Genomic DNA, 18741 nt, shown 5'->3' on the forward strand with positions numbered 1-18741 from the left:
CTTTTTTATTACAATTTAGATAAGTATCAAGATAAAAAGTCTTGACACTAGACTTTATGACTAAGCACTTTCTGTGTGTGAAATGCATCAAGCCTCAATGCCTTGATACCCCTCTACTCTACATCTGTATTCAATATTAAAGTTTAGGTTAGCAGTGCACAGCATTAAAGTACTATTTTAGTTTTTGTTTTGTTTTTTGGCATGAACTCAAAATAGGTAAGCTCTGGGACCTGAAGGAGACTCCTGTGAGCTAGGGAATGTGAAACCACCTCCCTTGCAGGAGTAGGGATGATTTTTATTAAGGAGTTATGGTAAAATTTTTTGGCACATGTCCAGGACTAGGTCAGTTGAAAGAAGCTTTTCAAAACCTCAAGAGAAACTTAAAAGTCCATTCCATCCTTAACTTTTTATCTCAATGACTCCTCTGCATTTAAGAGATATGGTGAAACTTGCTGAAACGTTCCAAATTTAGCCAATATCCTCCCAAACAAAGGTGATAAATGGTGTGGGAAGAGTAATGCCCCATACACACGATTGGATTTATCGACGACAAATGTTGGATGTGAGCTTGTTGGCGGAAAGTCCGACCATGTGTATGCTCCATTGAACATTTGATGTCGGACTTTCCACCAACAAATGTTGGCTAGCAGGTTTTCAAATTTTCTGCCAACAAATGTTTGTTTTCGGACTTTCCAATCGTGTGTACACAAGTCCGTCGGACAAAAGTCCAGGCATGCTCGGAATCAAGTACGAGCCGGAAGTGCTCGATCTTGTAAAACTAGCGTTTGTAATGGAGATATCATGTACATCTTGTACGTCACTACGTTCGTAATTGTTGGCCAACATTTCTGTGACTGTGTGTATGCAAGACAAGTAGGAGCCAACAACCTTCGAACAAAAATCCACGGTTCTGTTGTCGGAAAGTCCGATCGTGTGTACGGGGCATAACACTAACATGACAAAAACAGAATATGCTATTACTGTGCTTTCTCAGCCCACCATCGAGATTTATTATCAGCACATTGTTAGGCCATTTGGGTAGGAGAACATCATTTTCGTTTTCCCTTTTGGGGTGTACAAAAGGACAGTTGGTGGTGCTCCTTATAAAAAAATTTAGGGTAAATACTGACTAATCAAATATTTTTGACTCTAGTTTTGCTTTTGTAGGACTAAACTGGGTTAGAAGGACTAGAAGTATGGTTGCGCTCTGACATTATTTGAATATGAAGGCATCTTACAATGTGTTCTATTTAATTTGTATTTTATTTTGTACTTGGTTAACCATAACCAATGCTTTAAAATTGTTTTTGAACGGCATAGGCTGGGCTGAACAGCGGCTACGCTACAGGATACTACACTCTCCCAGGATCCCTCACACTTTCTGTTGCCAATTTATCATCTACAAGCAACGTCAATGTAACCGGACGTTGGGCATTTAAAGTGAACAAATTACATCCAGAAGATGTCAATGGAAATATAGGTGAGGTTCCCCTGCGTTTAACACTGTGGTAGTAAAATATGTATTATCTGACCCAAATCTAAAGTCTCTAATTTTATATTATTTTGCAAATATATTTAGCTTTTTGTGTTATTGCAGTGATTACTTTAACTTAACTCTGGTATGGTATGAGTTCTGTTTTATTATATAAAATGATAATATGAATTAATTAGACTCTAAGCGGAGATTAACTGCTACATTTACTCCACCTACCTGCTTAAAAGCTTTTGAGAGATCACCCACACAGGAAGTGCATTGCTTTTATTCAGAAATACAAAATTAAATATGGCCACTTTCATGTACATATAAATATACAAAATAAAACAGTAACACACGTTAATAAGATTAATATCAACAAACTGATTTATGATAACAGACTGTATATTTTTCTCAAGAGTGAAAATAAGACATATATCTATTGTTAGCTCAACCATCAAAGTAATTACAGTCATGTTAATATCATGTTTCAAGAAAATTCAGCTATCATTAAAAAGAGTGATGCAAAATATTCTCAGAGGACATCTTGTGTGTCTTTCTTGATCCTTGATCATTTGACCAAAACCAGAATGGGGTAGGTGGGTTAGGAGGCCGCTGTGTGTGAAACTTTTTAGTTTTCTTTTTTCTTCCTAGATAATTCTACAGAAAATGAAAATTCTACGGACACTCCACTGACAACTACACCTGGACCCTTCACCACACGCTCCACAACTATTACCTCTCCTTTTATACTGTCTTCAGGTAACAAGAATTCACAAGGAACTTTTTAGCCACTTGCTGACCAGGCCTTTTCTGGAAGGCTGGGTTCACACTTCATGCCGATGCGGCTCACAACAAGGGTCCTGTGCATCCCCCGTTCACTGTTTCAGGTCTGATTACAGCCAAATTTTTGGCTGAATTCGGCCTAAAACGGACCAAAAGATGGACAGGGCTCCTGTGCAAATTCTCACCAGAGCTGCATTGGAGCATCGGAGATATGTAAACTGGCTCCATAGAGAGCCGGTCACAATCTCCTGCTATTGTGAACTAGATGCGGGGAACCATCCAATTGAACCCAGCCTAAATCAGTATTTGTTGCTGGAAAATTACTTAGAACCCCCGAACGTTATATATAAAAACAGTAAATTATATAATTATAAAAAATTATTTACTATGGCCCGGAAACCGGAAGTGGCATCATGGCGTTACTCTGGTCCTCCAAGGGCATAGAGACGAGTGGCGGCCACCTTAGCCTCACTCTTCTCCATACCCAGCTATGGCCAGCGTTGGATCACTCCCTGGCTTCGCCGATCGGTGAGGTAAGTCCATGAATGACCAGGAAGCCTTGGGAGAAGGGGCACCCTCCCACCACTTTTAAAAATGATCCCTCGAGGGACCACTTTTATCTGACAGAGAATCACCTATAATAAAAAAAAAATACTGGGCTGCTGCCAAAATCCTGGTATTTAACGTCAAACAAATTATGTATTTTTACTATAGGCAAGTTACATAGTTACATAGTAAAATAGTTAGTCAGGTTGAAAAAAGACACAAGTCTATCTAGTTCAACCATAAAAAATAAATAAATAAAATAGATAAAAAAAATAACAAAAATATCATACAATCCCATATACCCAATCCTATACCCACAGTTGATCCAGAGGAAGGCGAAAAAACCCCCCAGAAAAGCATGATCCAATTTGCTACAGCAGGGGAAAAAATTCCTTCCTGATCCCAGAGAGGCAATTAGCCTTTCTTAAAGCAATCTACTGAGCTGGCCACAACCACCTCTGGAGGGAGTCTATTCCATATTTTCACTGCCCTTTTGCCGCGTACACACGACCGGTTTTGCCGTCGGAATAAACTTTGAAGGTTTCTCCGACGGAATTCCGACAGAATTCAATTCAAGCGGCCTTGCCTACACACAGTCAACCCAAAGTCTGACCAAAGTCCGACTGTCCAAACAGTGGTGACGTACAACACTTATGACGGGACTAGAAAAAGAAAGTTCAATAGCCAGTAGCCAATAGCTTCCGTCTCGTTCTTGCTTCAGAGCATGCGTCATTTTTGGTCCCTCAGAACAGCATACAGATGATCTGTTTTCCCGATAGGAATTGGTTCCGTCGGAAATATATAGAACATGTTCCATTTCTAGGTCCGTCAGAATTTTCTAAAAAAAAAGTCAGATGAGGCCTACATACGATCGGAATAGACGATGAAAAGCTTCCGTCTGACTTTTTCTGTCGGACATTCCACTCGTGTGTACGCGGCTTTACTGTGGAGAAACCTTTCTGTATTTGGAGATGAAATCTCTTTTCCTTTAGACGGTAAAGAGTGCCCCCTTGTCCTCAGTGTTAACCGTAAAGTGAATAACTCAATACCAAGTTCACTATATGGACCCCTTATGTATTTATACATGGTGATCATATCCCCCTATAATCCCCTCTTCTCAAGAGTGAATAAATTCAGTTCCTCTAATCTTTCCTCATAGCTGAGCTCCTCTATGCCTCTTATCAAGTGGTATAAAAAAGGCATGAGGAGCTATGAGATGTTCTTATATAATCTACGATGAATCTTCCTCATCTTCAGCTGCTTAAGCGGATTCTATGAATCTATCCAGTTCTGAGATTCTAAATCTCAGGACTGATGGTCATATTTAAAAATCCTTTAAAATAAGCTCCTTTTTATGCATTTGACCTGTTCATGTAGCCATGTGTCTGGAAATAATCTTTAAATTAAAGTATGAATGTGAGACAATGATGTTTCTGACTCAGTAGCTTTTGCTTCTGTACATTTTTTTGGTATTCCATAAATTGATGTTGGATCTTTGCTTTAGATCTACTCTACCCATATGGGTCCGCTATTGACACTGTCAATCCAAAGACAGATGATGGAGGATCTCCAATGATATATTGCTCTAGAGTAATCCCACTTTTTGGAAGTGTTTTCGCTCATCTTTATGTAAGCATCATGCCTGAATATTTTCTACATACAGTATATTTTAACTGATTTTTAAAGCATGCATATAAACAATAACAAGTCCTCTTACCATTTTGAATGGAGGCTTCATTTATCTTATATACTGTTTTATTATTTACTGTATATTGCTGTGGTTGCAAAACATTAATTTTTTTCTCATTGTCTTCCTTCGCAGGTAAATAATAATGGTCTCTTATCATTCAACTCACCCACCAGTCAATATATACCACAAGCTCTTCCTGCTGCTTTTGGAAACCCGTTCCTGGCTATCTTCTGGGCTGATGTAGATAATAGATTAGCGGGTGATATATATTACCGTGAGAGTACCGATCCCTCCCTTCTATCCCGGGCCACCACCGATATCAGAACCTACTTCTATGCCGTGAATTTCACAGCTCAGTGGGTGTTTGTAGCCACATGGCACCGAGTTGCTTATTATGGTGAAGGAACACCAAACAAGGTGAAGGAGAAAACATAAAGATATTTTATTTTAAATAGCTATGACAGCTGGTTTGTTGCACCGTGATCAATATTTGTCGAAACCTTGATGTTCTGTTTAGATTTTTAGAACCTAAATGAACATTTTCTGTATTTACAGGTGAACACATTCCAGGCTGTCCTGAGCACTGATGGCAATCAGACCTTCCTTCTGTACAATTATGCAGATATTCAGTGGCCGAGTATACAAGCAAATGGTTCCTACCCTGATGGACCTTTGGCATTGGTGAGAAAATCATTGTGCCAAATAAAATGTTGCTTACTGACTCAAGCTTAATTTTTAATTCTTGTTTTTAAAAATTCACAAATAATTAGGTGTTGACATTAAAAAAACAGGTTTTTGCCAGTGCCTGGACTCTAGTGCTGTCTTCCCGATGTTGGTTCTTCTTGCTTCTGTGGGTCCCTGGCACAGCTATCTTGGATATGTGAGCCAGCTATGGCTTCCTGAGGAACCACAGCTGACCTCCCAATACACGTGCTTGTGCAGCACACTGTAAATGGTGCTGAAGCCTCCTGGTACATGTGGCATTTCCCAGAAGGCTGTGGGAGGGGGTGGGACGAGGGGGTGGTTGTCCTCTCCTAGGTGAAGATTGCAGGAGTGGGAGTGCGTACCAAAAATCAGTACTCTCTCCCCCGCCTACCGTAATTCAGTTATAGGCTGGAGGCAAGGCGTGAACCAGCTTTTTGAGTAAAGTTCCACCTTCAAAAGTATATCTAAACCAAAGAATGAAAATGTAATGTATGGAAGCTTACCAATCAGGGCGTGGGCAGGAAAGGCGGCTGCCTTGGGTACTGTGGTATCATGTGAGGTGGGCTTGGGCCCCCACAAGGAGATTGGGGTAGGGGGGATTTGTGTTGGGAGGGGAAATTTAGGGGCAGCAGGGGGTAAGTTTTGTTTTAGGAGGGGAGATTTGGAGGTGTGTGCTAAGAGTGGTGATTTTTGTGTAAGGAGGGTGGATGGGAGGAGGAGATTCATGCTAGGAGGGGGGATTTGTGCCAGGAGGGGGGTTTAGATGAATATGTGTACTAGGAGGGGAAATTTTAGAGGTAGAGGATTTGTGCTAGGAGGAGTGATTTTTTTGGGGGGAAGGAGCATTTGAGCTGTGGGATTTGGGGGATGGGGGGGGTTGTGCTGGGAGGGGGGATTTCAGCAGGGGGGTGGATTTGTACTGGGAATGTATGCTTAGGGGAAAGCATACAGATTAGTGCTCATTTTTTTTTTTGGGTGGGGGGTTTGCTGACACATAAGGCTCATACATCTTGGGGGGTACAGTTTGGCATGTTTGCCCTGGGCTTGATGCACTTGCCCTGGCACTGATGGTGTCTTCATCAGTTTCCTTTTTTTTCAGGGCTCTTTTGCTTTTATTTTCTCCTGGTTGTCCTGTCAGTAACACACTTCTTGCCCCAGGGTGGCAACGCTTACTCATTGTACGGTATCTATGGAGGAGGGGCATTGCCACCCTGGGGCAAGAAGTGTCTTTTGACTACAGATTACCTCTCCTCTTCTCCATAGGTAAGGGGAAAAGTGCTCTGTACTGTGGATCAAAGAGAGAATTGGGCAGGTCTGACAGCAATATTTGAGATAACACCGAGAGCGCAGGACAGAGGGCAGCACTGGGTTTCTGGCAGGATCAACATTTATTACACTTATCAAACAGATAAAACAAAATACTTTTAATGAGATATTTAACAGATCAAGAAGGAGCAAATGAGAAATATTAATTGTTAGGGTTACATACACGTTATAAAAGATGACTGAATGACCGAGTGGAGTAACTTCTTCCTTACTGGATAGCATTCTCTGACATATCAATCAGGCAAATCAAGGCAAAGGGTAGGCAGTGCGCTGTCTCATTAGCTGGTCCACAGTGCTCAGGGATTTGTCTCTAGATCTTTGTGTAGCAGTAAAGCAAAGTGAAAATTGCTTTTTTGAAGCTCACTAATTATTTTAGTTTTGATGGTGCAAAGATGGGTGAACAATGTAAACTGATGATGGTTGTCGACTGTACAGGTTCTTGGCCATTAAACTGTATCTTTAGCCAAAACTTTTCTTTTTTTTAGTTTTTGGTAGAATAGGGAATGTGAAACCACCTCCGTTGCAGCAGTAGGGATGACTTTTATTAAGGGGTTAGGGTAACATTTTTCGGGACATGTCCAGGACTAGGTCAGTTGAAAGAAGCTTTTCAAAACCTCAAAGTCCATTGCATCCTTAACTTTCTATCTCATTGACTCCTCTGCATTTAAGGGACATGGGGAAAATTGCTGAAATATTCCAAATTTTGCCAAATTGTCAGAATATCCTCCTAATAGAAAGCGATAAATGGTGTGGGAGGAGTAAAGCCGGCCATAGGCAGTTTGTAATCTGGGCTGGTTCAGCAGGAACAAAGCCAAGATTCAAACCATGTATGGGCAGGCTGAATGTTGATCGATCAACCAGCCAGTTTGAGGGAGGGATTCCCCCATCAACACTGACTGTGTTGATGGAGGAATTGAGCATCTTTCTTTTCTGAAACCCATTGTTCCAAGAAAAAAATTGGCTCCATCTATGGCTGGCTCAAGACTAACATGACAAAGACAGAATATGCTACCGTATTTCCCTGAAAATAAGCCCAGGTCTTATATTAATTTTGGCAACAAAAGACACGGTAGGGCTTATTTTCAGGGTAGGTCTTACCATGTAATGTGCTGTCTTCTCCCCTCCCTGCCTGACAGGAATCCCCAGTGTGAACCGAGTTAAAATGCTAGTTAATCCTATAATCCACTCTATTACAGTAGTATGTACAATATGTGTGTTTCTGTAATATAATTGTGCCAAATACCTTCATTATAGCGCCGTACTGCTCTTCTGTGACCCGCTGGAGCTCTTTTCCCCGCAATTATATTACAGAAACACACACACATTGTACATTATATACTGCTGTAATAGAGGGCATTATAGGATTTCACAAGCATTTTAAACTAGGGCTGGAAAATAACGCTAGGTCTTATTTTCGGGGTAGGTCTTATTTTCGGGAAACACGGTATTGCTTTTCTCAGCCCGCCTCCAAGGCTTATTATCAGCACATTGTTAGGCCATTTGAGTGGGAGAACAGTTGAAATGATTGATTACATTTTGAAGAACACAAATCGTTCTTCCTTTCGGAGGTGTACAAAAGAACAGTTGGTGGTGCTCCTTATAACAAGATTTAGGCTAAATACTGACTAATCAAATATTTTTGACTTTAGTTTTTCTTTTGTAGGCCTAAACTGGGTTAGAAAGACTAGAAGGAGGGTTGTGCTCTGACATTATTTGAATATTTGTATTATAAAGGCATCTTGCAAAGTATACGATTTAATCTGTATTTTATTTTGTACTTGGTTAACCACAGCCAACTCTTTGAATATGTTTTTGAATGGCATAGGCTGGGCTGAACAGCGGCTTTCAGACAGGATACTACACACTCCCAGGATCCCTCACACTCTCTGTCGCCAATTTATCATCTACAAGCAACGTCAATGTGACCGGACGTTGGGCATTTAAAGTAGACCAACTACATCCAGAAGATGTCAATGGAAATATAGGTGACATTCCATTGCATTTAATACTGTAGCAATAAAATAGGTATTATCTGACCAAAATCTGAAGTCACTGATTTCATGGGGAAGTATTTTATATGAGGGGTCTTCAAAAGGTTTCTGCACGTTTATATTTTCGTTGGAAACGATAAGGGTGGGAGTAGTAATTGGTCGTGTCTGAGAGTGTCATGTGAGTAGTCTGTCTGGCAAGCCGGCTGACCTTACAGTTTAGTACGAGTGATGTAATTTGTTTTTTAAATTCTTTTTTTTTTTAATTCTTTTTATTTATTTCAGAAAAAGAAAAGTTACATTTAGAGCCTTGAGCCTCTGGGCATTCCCCGGCTCAAGGTGTATAAAACATTAGACAAGGCATACCGTACCTTAACTACTGGCCTAAACTAGTTCAACAAACAACAAAACAACCCCATAGCTTGCTGCTAAAAATAACAGGATAATTGTAATTCTCAGCAATTAACATAGATATGTGATATATGACAGTTATCACCCTGAGAAAGTCTACAACAAAGTGGGTGGTTGTAGGCACGTAGTCAGTCAGAATGCACCCCCGGGGGGACAGTTAGAGGAACCATCATCTCATATGTGAAATCTAATCAGACCGGTAGTCCCTCAGGGTCTTCTCGTTCTACAGTTGTCGTTTCAGACTCTGGCCACATGTTCTAAACCTTTTGAAACTTTAGGGGGAACCCTCTACTAGAGTAAGTTTCTTTATGTAAGGGTACTGCAAGGTTGACTAATAATTTCCATGCATTCAGGGTAAGGGCAGACGTGGGAGCTCTCCACTTGAGTATGATGAGTTTCCTGGCATAGAAGAGAAGCAATCCTAGCAGTCTACGAGTTTTTGAAATTCTTAACAAAAAGATTTAAATAAAAGTGCAGAAACTTTTTGAAGAACCCTCATATTTTGTGCACGGATATTTAGCATTGTTGTTATTGCAATTATTAATTTAACTTACTTTTGGTATGGTGCTTATATTCTTTTTTTTAATTATTATTATATTTTTATTAAAGTTTTTTTTTTTTTCACATAACAAACAAAGTGAAAAGGTGTTTATAGTCTTAATGAGCTTCTCTTTCATTATATCAAAGTTTAAATATGTATGGGTTAGGCTCTAAATACAGGGGAGATTAAATGCTACATTTACCCAACCTACCTGCTTAACGGCTGTTGAGAGATCATCCACACAGGAAGTGCATTGTTTTTATTCAGGTAAACAAAATGAAGTATGACCACTTTTATGTACATATAACTATACAAAATAAAACATTAACACACATTGACCACTTCAGCCCCGGTCCATTTGGTTGGCCAAAGACCAGAGCACTTTTTGTGATTCGGCACTGCGTCGCTTTAACTGACAATTGCGCAGTTGTGCGACGCGGCTCCCAAACAAAACTGACGTCCTTTTTTTCCCATAAATAGAGCTTTCTTTTGGTGGTATTTGATCACGTCTGCGGTTTTTATTTTTTGTGCTACAAACAAAAAAATTGCGACAATTTAAAAAAAAAAAACCCATTATTTTTTACTTTGTGCTATAATAAATATCCCCCAAAAATATATATAAAAAACATTGTTTTTTCCTCAGTTTAGGCTGATATGTATTCATTTACATATTTTTGGTAAAAGAAAAATGCAATAAGCGTTTATTGATTGGTTTGCGCAAACGTTATAGCGTCTACAAAATAGGGGATAGTTTTATGGCATTTTTATTAATATTTTTTTTTTTTTTACTAGTAATGTGGGACACATCGGACAATTTTGACACATTTTCGGGACCATTCACATTTATACAGCGATCAGTGCGATTAAAAATGCATTGATTACTGTGTAAATGTGACTGGCAGTGAAGGGGTTAACCCTAGGTGGCGCTGTAGGGGTTAAGTGTGTCCTAGGGAGTGATTCTAACTGTGGGTGGGAGGAGCTACATGTGACACGACACTAATCACCGCTCCCGATTACAGGGGGCTGTGATCAGTGACAGTGTCACTAGGCAGAACGGGAACATGCTTGTTAACATTAGCATTTCCCCGTTCTTCCTCTCTGTAAGACGATCATGGGTATCCCCGCGGACATCGAGTCCGCAGGACTCGCGATCCTACTCACGGAGCTCGCGGCGGGTGCGCGTGTCGGCGGCGGCGCGCATGCGATGGCACGGCGGCAAATTCAAAGGGACGTACGGGTACGCCTATTTGCACAGCCGTGCCATTCTGTCGACGCACATATACAGGCGGCGGTCGGGAACCGGTTAAAACCCTTTCATGTCTAACCCTTCTTCGGGCATTTGTTGCCTACAAGTTAAAATCAGTATTTTTTGCTAGAAAATTACTTAGAACCCCCAAACATTATATACATACAGGGCTTTTTTTCAGCGGGAACGCGGGGGAACGCAGTTCCGGCACCTCCTGGACTGACTGTATGTAATGGCAAGGGGTGCTGGGGTGTGCTGCAGGGTATTGATGCTCACTGCTGGGGGATCTATTCTAGCTGGAGGGGATCTATTTTTGCAGGGGGGTCTATTGTTGCTGAGGTGGTCTGTTGTTGCTGGTGGGGGACCTATTGTTGCTAGAGGTGGGTCTTATGTTGCTAGGGGGGTCAGTTGTTACTGAAGGAGATCTACTGCTGGGGGAGAGGTCTAATGTTGACGGCTGCCAGAGAGTCTATTAATGCTGGCTGTGCAAAGATCTGTTGATGCTGCCGGGAGTCTATTGTTGCTGGCGGGGGAATTTTGTTGTGGGTGGTACATTGTTGTAAGGGGGATCTATTGCTGCTGACTGAAGGGGATCTATTTTACTGCTTTTCTTGATATCATTACCAAATTCCATACAAATTACTTAGCACCACAAAATGATACTTGGTTCTGTATTGTCTAAGAAGGGCGGTACTGGGAGGTGGATAGTGGATGGAACCAAGGGACGGTGTTCGGAGGTGGGTATGGGCGGGGAAAAGGGGAGTTCCTGCACCTACTGTCTGAGAAAAAAAGCCCTGTATATATATATATATATATATATATATATATATATATATATATTTAGCAGAGACCCTATAGAATAAAATGGTGATCAGTGCAATATTTTATGTTGTACGGTATTTAAGCAGCGGTCTTTCAAATGCATTTTTTTTGGTAAATAGATAACTAACATGTCACGCTTTGAAATTGCGCACACTCGTGGGATGGCGACAAACTATGGTACCTAAAAATCTCCATAGGCCACGCTTTAAAAAACATTAACGGTTACCAGGTTAGAGTTACAGCAGATGTCTTTTCCTGGAATTATTGCTCTTACTCTGATGATCGTGGCGATACCTCACATGTGTCATTTGAACACCGTTTACATTTGTGGGCGCGACTTACGCATGCATTTTCTTTGTTGCCTGAGCATGCGGGGACGGGGGCACTTTAAAAAAAAAAAAAAATCGTATTTATTTATTTATTTATTTTTACATTGTCCCTTTAAAAAAAAAAATCTGATCACTTTTATTGCTGTCACAAGGAATGTAAACATCCCTTGTGACAGTAACGGGTGGTGACAGGACCTCTTTATGGATGGATCGGTGGTCTAAAATACCCCAAATCCCTCTTTTGCACTTAAAAGTATTCAGATCACCAAAATTGGCGATACTGAACGCTGTCATTTTTTTAAAAAATCTGCGCCATTGGCAGCCGAGTAAACGGAAAGTGACGTCATGACATCAGAGACCCGTTTAGAGCAGAATCCGGCTTTGTTCGGGTCTCAGCCTAGCCGGCTGGTGGCTCGGGTTATCCCAGTGGGACGGGAGGCTCAGGAAGAGCGGCGGAAGGTGACAGGAGGGATTTTTAGCCGCATCGGTTGTTAACACTAAAGAGCCAACTGTGCTTATACCGGGGTGATGCCTGGAGACATCACCCCGGTATAACCCCTTCAAGAAATGAACGCAAATTTGCGTGCGGTCAGCTTGAAGGGGTTAATCAAGAAACTGATTTACGTTGCAAGAATATATACTGGATAGGGTAAAAACAAGGGCTCATGCACACAGGACATTTTTGCAGATGCTTTTAGGGCTGCCTTTTTCTTTTTTTGTGACGTACAACACGTAGGACGGCACTAGAAAAAGGAAGAAGTTCAATAGCCAGTGCACCACCCTTTGGGCTCCTTCTGCTAATCTCGTTTGGCATAAAGAGGGGAGTTTGGGACTTTAAATGAGGCGCACTTGTCGCCTCCATCCCGGAATCAGGTATATAACAAACAGGGAAGTTGGGACTTTAAATGAAGCGGTTGGATTGCGGAGGGTTGAAAAATATTAATTTAATAGTCATAGTAAATAGAGTAACAGGAATTTCACATATATCAACACACATATATGTTTTTACATAAAAATGAAGCATATAGTATGGAAAAATACATGCAGTAGATATAAAATTTTACTCGATAAATGGTAATTGAAAAACTAATGGTACAACAGTAACTGGAATTAATCGCATAGCCATGATAATATTCATAATCATGATCATGATAGGTGCCAGAAGTGGCATGCCCGGAACCTGGTAGCTGGAGTATAAATCACATGATAATAATAATGGTTATACTGGGTACCCGAAGTGGTGTGCCCGAGACCTGGTGTGAAAAGGGCACAATGATATAAAAAGTTAGAAAATAATACTGATGACATCAGGGTACAAATAATTAAGGTTGATGCATCAAGTGTAGCTCGACGCGTTTCGTGGATGGTTTTCTCCACTCATCAGGGGCTGATGCAGTACAAACCTGTAAGATATATACATATAATAAATCTCCATCTTAATAAAGAGGAGTAAAATAGATCTAATCACAACATGGTTGGTCAGAAGACATACACTTACCAACCCTGGCACTGAGTGCGACGCACGGCAAATGGCACGGAGTGAGCCAGAGGCAACAAACCCCAGCACGGGAGCTGAGGCAGCATAATGTGTCTGGGTGGCAACGGGTGATGGAATGGCAGTGTCCAGATAATGGGATGGTGTCCTTGTGACAGAAATGATAATGAAGAGCTTGTCAGAATGAAGGGATATCTGGGAACAAAATGTCAATTTATAGATAGTAAATGTTCGTAATATAAAATGAAATTAGTAATATTGGATAATATGTAGATAATGTACCCAAAGATACCCTTGTATATAATATCGGTAGATAATATTATAAAAATAGTCAAATTAATAATATTGAGTAATTTAAAAATAATGTATCTAAAGATACCATTGTATATGATATTGATATGATGTAGATGATATTTATGAATTTAATAGTAATAGATACTGTTATGTATAATCTTGATAGATAATATTGTGGAAATCATAGTGAAACAATAAAGAAGGTGACTAGTGCAAATCTAAATGGTGTGCTTTGTGAAGGAGGGAGTGTGAGAAATAAATAGTGGCTGATGGATGAAACAAGATGTGCAGTGAAACAGAGCAGGGGTAAAACAGAAAGAGTGAACCCAATATCCGAAGACTTACCCGATGCTAAGGGTAAAGCACAAGCAGCAGGAGAAGAACAGCTGGTGTGTAGAGACCCCAATCGGAGACAGGCCAAATGAACAGCCCATTCAGATTGGGGGACATATAAATATATGCCGCCAACGCCACGTGCGTGAGCCTAGCGGGAGGAGGGGGCGGCGTCCGCACCTGAGCTGAGGAATCGCTCAGTGTTTGGCGCCAAAACCGTCCCCCTCCCTAAGGGGAGTCACGCAGGTGACGCTCCAGGCGTCAGCGCAGTGACGTTGGTTAGAACGTCCCGCGCATGACATTGGAACAGCATACAGACGAGCGGTTTTTCTGATAGTAATTTGTTCCGTCGGAAAAATTTAGAACATGTTCTCTAAGTCCGTCTGAATTTTCGACTGAATTTTCGACGGAAAAAGTCCGATGGGGCATACACACGGTCAGAATATACGATGAAAAGCTCCCATCTGACTTTTTCTGACGGAAATTCCGACCGTGTGTAAGCGGCATAAGACACATAGCCGATGCTCAACCATCAGAGTAAATACAGTCATAGTAGTAACATGTTTCAAGAAATTTCAGCTATCATTAAAAAGAATGTTTACAAACTATTCTCAGAGGACATGTTGTGTGTCTTTCTTGATCCTTGATCATTTTTTACCAAAACCAGAATGGGGAAGGTGGGTTAGGAGGCCACTGTGTGTACAAATGTTTAGTTTTCTTTTTAACTCCTAGATAATTCTACAGAAAATGCAAACTCCACGGACACTCCATCGACAACTACACCTGGACCCTTCACCACACGCTCCACAACTATTACCTCTCCTTTTATACTGTCTTCAGGTAAAAAAAAAAAAAAAAAAAATGTAGTATAAAGTAGGCATTAGGAATTCTGAGATGTTCTTATATGTTCTACAATGAATCTTAAAGCCTCGTACACACGATCTGATTTTCCAACAGGAATTGTGTAATGACAGGCTGTTGGTGGAAAATCCGACCGTGTATATGCTCCATCAGACAATTGTTATCGAATTTTCCGCAGACAAATGTTGGATAGCAGGCTTTAAAAGTTTCCGTGGACAAATGTCTGTTGTCAGATTTTCCGGGCGTGTGTACACAAGTCCGTCGGACAAAAGTCCAAAGTACAAACACGCATGCTCGGAAGCAAGGATGAGCCGGAAGCGGTCGGTCTTGTAAACTAGCGTTCGTAATGGGGAATTAACATTCGTGACGTGGCAAATTATGAAACCTCGAAATGCAGCGCACAATTCTGGGATAATAATGAAGCTGCTTTGCTGGTGATACTGATGGAGTTATTGCAAATGAATTTTCATTGGCTTTTTTTTTGTAGTGATATCAAGAATAATATTATTATGCTTTTTTTTTTTTTGGTGCAAGTTACCACAACACCATTATCCCGTAGTTTTTAAGATCAAAGATACAACTATGTTGGTGTCCCTTGTCAATTTTACATTGTATTTTTTAAAATGGAACTGCCGACTCCCAAACTGTCATTTGAAGTAAAACACATAGCCAAGTATTATTCTCCACAATTTTTTTTATTGTGTATTAAAAAAAGAAAACAAATAAAATTAGACATGCTATCTGCCAATAGAACTTAACCAAAAAGTGCATTGTATGCATCCAAAATTCTAGAAAATAGACCAAATCATTATTCAACCAAAAAATAAAATAAAAGCCTCATGCATGTGTCCTGCTTCTTAATATAGGGGGTCAACAACGCCAAGAGTTGGTGAAGGCAGGGGTCCGTCATCCGGAGATAATTCCGAAAATCATCCGGATTATTCTCCTGGAGCTCCCGCATGCAAAGGCATATGACATAATTGGTCACAATTAATAAAGCAACCAATTTTTGGTCCAATAAATCCTCCTCCTCCTTCTCCTCCGATTCCGCAAAATGGTTGGTTGACGAACGGCCGTTCAGAAACGAACTGGAAAGTGCGAAATGAGAAGTGCGAAATGAAAAGCGTGAAATAAAATGCGCAAATCAAGACTCACCAAACTTCTACTAACACGAAGTTAGCAGAAGGAGCCCAAAGGGTGGCGCTAAAGAGCTGAAAAAACACGTAGTACGTCACTACGTTCGTGTTTGTTGGCCGACAATTCCTTGCCATTTGTATGCAAGACAAGTTCCTGGCCAACGCCCTTCAGACAAAAGACCGAGGTTTTGTCTGCGGAAAATTCCGATCGTGTGTACGAGGCTTTACTCTTCAGCTGTTTCAACAGATTTTATGAATCTATCCAGTCCTGAGATTCTATAAATCTCAGGACTGAATGGACTGTGGAGTATGAAAGTTAGGCAATAAAGTTTCTGACTCAGTAGTTATCATCATTGCATTTTTTGATGAGTCATAAAATGATGTTTGATCTTTGCTTTAGATCTTCTCTACCCCTATGGATCAGCTATTGACACTATCAACCCAAAGATTGATGATGGAAGATCGTCAATGATATATTCGTATAGAGAAATCCCACTTTTTGGAAGAAACTACGCCTATTTTTATGTAAGCATCTTGCTTAAACTTTTTATATAAATATTTTGAAACTAATTTCTAAAATATGCTTCTAATATATAAAAAAAACTCTTACTATCTTATCTTATTATATACTGTTTTATTATATACTGGTATATTGCTGTGGGTAAAAATAAAACTCATTGTTTTCCTTCACAGGTGAATAATAATGGTCTGTTATCATTCCGCACATCAGTCAATCAATATGTACCACAAGCTCTTCCTGTTGCTTTAGGAAACCCATTCCTGGCTGTCTTCTGGTCTGATGTAGATAATAGATTAGCGGGTGATATATATTACCGTCAAGACGTTGATCCAGCTCTTCTGTCCCGGGCCACCTCCGATGTTAGAACATACTTCCATGGTGTAGATTTCACAGCTCGGTGGGTGTTAGTAGCCACATGGCACCGAGTTGCGTATTATGGATCCTCAACAAACAAGGTGAAGGAGAAAAAAACATAAAAACATTTTTCTTAAATAGATACGACAGCTGTTTTTTTAACCACTGATGATGTTTGTCCGAACTTAAATACTCTGTTTAAATATTTAGATCCTAAATGACCATTTTATGTCCTTACAGGTGAACACATTCCAAGCTGTCCTGACCACCGATGGCAATCAGACCTTCCTTCTGTACAATTATGCAGATATTCAGTGGCCGAGTGCACAAGGAAATGGTTCCTACCAGGTTGGACCTTTAGCATTGGTGAGAAAATCATCAGTCTGTGGATCAGAAGTTTTTTAATGATTAAAAAAAAAAGTCTTCACTGAGCGCATTTAGAAAAGACACAAACACTTGAATTGACATGAAATTTATTTTGCTATCAGAAACTGGTACCAAAAATTTTTTTTAAAAAACAAAACAAAAAAAGTACTTACAGGCTCGGTCTTAAAATGAAACTTTAGATTTTTTTTTTTTTTTTTGGCTAAACAGTGGAATTTTTGCCCTTCTTAAAGTGGTTGTAAACTCTCCCCGACAACTTTGTCCCATGTAAATCAGCATAAAAAACCCTAATGAACACTGCTTGTAGATATCTCCTTACTTGCTTAGTATTGTTGTAATCCTTTTTGTTCTTCACTGAGCATGCCCAGATCTCGCCTGATTTATGGCACACTCTGTGTACTTGTCTGTCTATTATCAGATCTTCCTACGGCACAACACTGACATCCCACGAGACTGCATAATCACTCAGAGCTTCCTACTACACCCCATGTGACCATGTGACATCACATGGAGTGTAAACTTGGACAACGGACAGCATTACTGCAGCCTTATCAGCTGAAGCTGATAAGACTGACACAGGCAAACAATAGATAATAGGCACAAGTAAATACTATGAAATACTATGAGCAGGGAAGCAGGGTTAACCATAGAAATAGATTGAGAAGGAGGCTTGGTTAACAGGAAGTGCTCAATGTAAGGTTGGAAATACACTCTACTGTGGACTCAGAAAACAATACTTAAGATGGCGCTGCCTTAACCCTTGGAAACAAGTTTTTTAAAGTTTCTTTAAACAGCAAGTAATATGCGATTTGGGCTGGATTACAGTGGCTATAGTTTGATAATTACTTATTATAATGGACTAAATGAAAAGCAGCATCAGAGTGGGAGGGCTTACTTCCTCTTTAACTACCAGTAATATACCAGTTTATACAGAGATGAATTCCGTGTAATTGGTACAGAAAATTCTTTAAAAATTTTCTTGAACTACATAGGCTGGGCTCAACAGCGGCTACAATACGGGATACTACACACTCCCAGGATCGCTCACCCCATTTATTGCCAATTTATCATCTACAAGCAACGTGAATGTAACCGGACGTTGGGCATTTAAAGTGGACCAACTACATCCAGAAGATGTCAATGGAAGTTTAGGTGAGGATCCACTACGTTTAACGCTGTGGTAATAAAGTAATTGTTATCTGACCAAATGTGAATAATTTTCAACAGAAGTATTGGGTTTTTTTTGTGAACTTATGTTTAGAGTTATTGTTGCATTTATAACTTTGCAATGATTTTGCACAGAGCAGCCCCGATCCTCCTCTTCTCGGGTCCTTCAATGGTGCTCCTGGCCCCTCCCTCTTGCTGGGTGCCCCCACAGCAAGCAGCTAGCTTAGGGGACACCCAAGCAGACGTGTTCCAGAGCCGTGGCTCTGTGTGTTCATTCACACACAGAGCCGTGTATCCGCCCACCCCTCCATCTCCTGATTGGCTCACTGGCTT

The 18741-nt window shown here is 40.4% G+C and overlaps 1 long non-coding RNA gene across 1 annotated transcript; it reads left to right on the plus strand.

Annotated features, from left to right (window-relative positions):
• Nucleotides 1–16708: 16708 nt before the first annotated feature.
• On the plus strand, nt 16709–18359 carry LOC141110374 (uncharacterized). The gene is made up of 3 exons (XR_012236283.1): nt 16709–16958; nt 17098–17223; nt 18234–18359. It is a non-coding gene; the product is annotated as an uncharacterized lncRNA (long non-coding RNA).
• The last annotated feature ends 382 nt before the right edge of the window (nt 18360–18741 follow it).

This window comes from Aquarana catesbeiana, linkage group LG10, assembly GCF_042186555.1.
Source record: "Aquarana catesbeiana isolate 2022-GZ linkage group LG10, ASM4218655v1, whole genome shotgun sequence".
Lineage (NCBI taxonomy): Eukaryota > Metazoa > Chordata > Amphibia > Anura > Ranidae > Aquarana > Aquarana catesbeiana.